Source organism: Harmonia axyridis, chromosome X, assembly GCF_914767665.1.
Source record: "Harmonia axyridis chromosome X, icHarAxyr1.1, whole genome shotgun sequence".
In the NCBI taxonomy this organism is placed as follows: Eukaryota; Metazoa; Arthropoda; class Insecta; order Coleoptera; family Coccinellidae; genus Harmonia; species Harmonia axyridis.
The window spans coordinates 35998709-36003708 of NC_059508.1; the positions used below are offsets into that span (position 1 = coordinate 35998709).

The 5000-nt window shown below is 40.1% G+C and overlaps 1 non-coding gene across 1 annotated transcript; it reads right to left on the reverse strand.

Moving 5' to 3' along the window:
• Window positions 1-3063: 3063 nt before the first annotated feature.
• Window positions 3064-3182, reverse strand: LOC123688341. The gene has a single exon (XR_006749869.1). It is a non-coding gene; the product is annotated as a 5S ribosomal RNA (ribosomal RNA).
• Between the last annotated feature and the right edge of the window lie 1818 nt (window positions 3183-5000).

Below are 5000 nucleotides of genomic sequence, written 5' to 3' on the forward strand. Positions count from 1 at the left end.
TCATGGCAAGTTATTTTCCACAATCCATTCCCCAATCGACGTACATCACAGAAAAAATCATCTCTCTAACTATCCTGGTTCAAAAGTTGTATCGGAACATTTTCACGTCGAAAATATATCTCTAAGTCCAGACCGATGCACCACGTAATCTCGGGCAGACCGATGCACAACGTAAATGACGATCGGGACCGGGGCGATCGGTCGTATCTGACACCGCCGGCTCGGTTCTAACATCGTCAATGAGTCGGGGTTGAAAAAAAGGACGTGAACATTTTTCCTTATAAAAATCAAACCCGATCATGGATTTTGATTCTGATTGTTGATTATCGCTATTAGAACATATAAGGAGGCAACCAAATCAAATTTGAGAAAATTCCACGATCAGAAAATTTTTTTCGAAAAAAAAAAAAAATCGTAATCACCTCGGTCATGGCGAGTTATTTTCCGTATTTCATTCCACAATCAACGTACAACATAGAAGAAATCATCTCTCTAACTATCCTGGTTCAAAAGTTGTATCGGAACATTTCACGTCGTAATATCTCGCCAAGTCCAGACCTCGGCGATAGGTAGTATCTGACACCGTCCGCTCGGGACTGACATCGACTTGGACTCGGGCTGATGATGGGGAGGCGTTTAAGGACGTGAACATTTTTCCTTATAAAAATTAAAGTCGACAATGAATATTGATTCTGATTACTGATTTACGCTTTAAAAACACATTAGAAGGCAACCAAATCGAATTTGAGGAAATTCCACGATCAGAAAATTTTTTTCGAAAAAAAAAAAAATCCGAAAAATATTTTTCGATTCCTATTACTGATTTACTCTTTTAGAACACATTAGGAGGCAACCAAATCAAATTTGAGAAAATTCCACAATCAGAAAATTTTTTTCGAAAAAAAAAAAAATTCGAGGACACCTCGGTCATGGCAAGTTATTTTCCACAATCCATTCCCCAATCGACGTACATCACAGAAAAAATCATCTCTCTAACTATCCTGGTTCAAAAGTTGTATCGGAACATTTTCACGTCGAAAATATATCTCTAAGTCCAGACCGATGCACAACGTAAACTAGGGCTGAACCGATGCACCACGTAATATCGGGCAGACCGATGCAGAACGTAAACTCGATCATACCGATGCTTCACGTAATCTCGATCTTACCGATGCACCACGTAAACAAGGGCAGACCGATGCAGAACGTAAAGTAGATCTTACCGATGCACCCCGTAATCTCGATCTTACCGATGCACCACGTAATCTCCATCTTACCGATGCACCACGTGAACTGGATCTTACCGATGCAGAACGTGAATTGGATCTTACCGATGCACCACGTAAACTCGATCATACCGATGCACCACGTAATCTCGGGCAGACCGATGCACAACGTGAATGACGATCGGGACCGGGGCGATCGGTCGTATCTGACACCGCCGGCTCGGTTCTAACATCGTCAATGAGTCGGGGTTGAAAAAAAGGACGTGAACATTTTTCCTTATAAAAATCAAACCCGATCATGGATTTTGATTCTGATTGTTGATTATCGCTATTAGAACATATAAGGAGGCAACCAAATCAAATTTGAGAAAATTCCACGATCAGAAAATTTTTTTCGAAAAAAAAAAAAAAATCGTAATCACCTCGGTCATGGCGAGTTATTTTCCGTATTTCATTCCACAATCAACGTACAACATAGAAGAAATCATCTCTCTAACTATCCTGGTTCAAAAGTTGTATCGGAACATTTCACGTCGTAATATCTCGCCAAGTCCAGACCTCGGCGATAGGTAGTATCTGACACCGTCCGCTCGGGACTGACATCGACTTGGACTCGGGCTGATGATGGGGAGGCGTTTAAGGACGTGAACATTTTTCCTTATAAAAATTAAAGTCGACAATGAATATTGATTCTGATTACTGATTTACGCTTTAAAAACACATTAGAAGGCAACCAAATCGAATTTGAGGAAATTCCACGATCAGAAAATTTTTTTCGAAAAAAAAAAAAATCCGAAAAATATTTTTCGATTCCTATTACTGATTTACTCTTTTAGAACACATTAGGAGGCAACCAAATCAAATTTGAGAAAATTCCACAATCAGAAAATTTTTTTCGAAAAAAAAAAAAATTCGAGGACACCTCGGTCATGGCAAGTTATTTTCCACAATCCATTCCCCAATCGACGTACATCACAGAAAAAATCATCTCTCTAACTATCCTGGTTCAAAAGTTGTATCGGAACATTTTCACGTCGAAAATATATCTCTAAGTCCAGACCGATGCACAACGTAAACTAGGGCTGAACCGATGCACCACGTAATATCGGGCAGACCGATGCAGAACGTAAACTCGATCATACCGATGCTTCACGTAATCTCGATCTTACCGATGCACCACGTAAACAAGGGCAGACCGATGCAGAACGTAAAGTAGATCTTACCGATGCACCACGTAATCTCGATCTTACCGATGCACCACGTAATCTCCATCTTACCGATGCACCACGTGAACTGGATCTTACCGATGCAGAACGTGAATTGGATCTTACCGATGCACCACGTAAACTCGATCTTACCGATGCACCACGTAATCTCAATCTTACCGATGCACCACGTGAACTGGATCTTACCGATGCAGAACGTGAATTGGATCTTACCGATGCACCACGTAAACTCGATCTTACCGATGCACCACGTAATCTCAATCTTACCGATGCACCACGTGAACTGGATCTTACCGATGCAGAACGTGAATTGGATCTTACCGATGCACCACGTAAACTCGATCTTACCGATGCACCACGTAATCTCAATCTCACCGATGCACCACGTGAACTGGATCTTACCGATGCAGAACGTGAATTGGATCTTACCGATGCACCACGTAAACTCGATCTTACCGATGCACCACGTAATCTCGATCTTACCGATGCACCACGTAATCTCAATCTTACCGATGCATCACGTAATCTCGATCTTACCGATGCAGAACGTAAACTCGATCATACCGATGCACCACGTTATCTCGGCAGACCGATGCAGAACGTAAAAAAAAAGCTTACAGCACGCGGTGTTCCCAAGCGGTCACCCATCCAAGTACTAACCGCGCCCGACGCTGCTTGGCTTCAGTGTTCTGACGAGAACTGGCAATTTCAGCGTGGTATGGCCGTAAACAACATATATTGCGATATTTTCTATGATATCTCACTTTTTGGGAGCGGAAAGGACGTGAACGTTTTTCCTCATAAAAAATGAAATAACTTTTGGATATTAATTCTGATTGTTGATTTAAGCTTTAAGAACACATTAGGACATATCTCAATGAAATTTGAGGGATTTCCGAAATCGAAAAATATTTTTCGAAAAAAAAAAAAAATCCCAGAAGACCTCGGTCATCTCAAGTTTATTTCCATATTCTATTACACAATCAACGTACATCACAAAAGGAACCATCTCTCTAACTATCACAGTTAAATTTTTGTATCGGAACATTTCACGTCGGAATATCTCGCTAAGTCCAGACCGGGGAGATCGGTCGCATCTGACACCGTCCGCTCCGGTCTAACATCGTCTTGGAGTCGGGGTAACGATGGAGAGGCGTTTAAGGACGTGAACATTTTTCCTTATAAAAATTAAAGTCGACAATGAATATTGATTCTGATTACTGATTTACTCTTTTAGAACACATTAGAAGGCAACGCAATCAGATTTGAGGAAATTTCAAGATCAGAAAATTTTTTTCGAAAAAAAAAAAAATTCAAGAACACCTGGGTCATGGCAAGTTATTTCCCACAATCCATTCCACAATCAACGTACAACATAGAAGAAATCATCTCTCTAACTATCCTGGTTCAAAAGTTGTATCGGAACATTTCACGTCGAAATACCTCGCCAAGTCCAGACCGGGGCGATAGGTAGTATCTGACACCGTCCGCTCGGGACTGACATCGACTTGGACTCGGGCTAATGATGGGGAGGCGTTTAAGGACGTGAACATTTTTCCTTATAAAAATTAAAGTCGACAATGAATATTGATTCTGATTACTGATTTACGCTTTAAAAACACATTAGAAGGCAACCAAATCAAATTTGAGGAAATTCCAAAATCAGAAAATTTTTTTTCAAAAAAAAAAAAATCCGAAAAATATTTTTCGATTCTGATTACTGATTTACTCTTTTAGAACACATTAGAAGGCAACGAAATCAAATTTGAGTAAAATCCAAAATCAGAAAATATTTTTCGAAAAAAAAAAAAAATTCGAGAACACCTCGGTCATGGCAAGTTATTTTCCACAATCCATTCCCCAATCAACGTACATCCCAGAAAAAATCATCTCTCTAACTATCCTGGTTCAAAAGTTGTATCGGAACATTTTCACGTCGAAAATATATCTCTAAGTCCAGACCGATGCAGAACGTAAACTCGATCATACCGATGCTTCACGTAATCTCGATCTTACCGATGCACAACGTAAACTAGATCACACCGATGCAGAACGTAAACTCGATCTCACCGATGCACCACGTGAACTGGATCTTACCGATGCAGAACGTGAATTGGATCTTACCGATGCACCACGTAAACTCGATCTTACCGATGCACCACGTAATCTCGATCTTACCGATGCACCACGTGAACTGGATCTTACCGATGCAGAACGTGAACTCGATCTTACCGATGCACCACGTAAACTAGGGCTGACCGATGCATCACGTAAACGACGATCGAGAGGCGCGAAAGGACGTGAACGTTTTTCATTATAAAAATTGAAATAAATGATAAATAATGATTCTGATTGTTGATTATCGTTTTTAATATGCATTAGTAGGCAACCAAATGAAATTTGAGGAAATTCCGATAACAGAAAATTTTTTCGAAAAAAAAAAAAATTCATGAAATCCTCGGTCATCGCAAAATATTTACCATATTCTGTTCGATAATCAACGTATATTTAAGAAGGAATCATATCTGTATCTATCTTGGTTCAAATT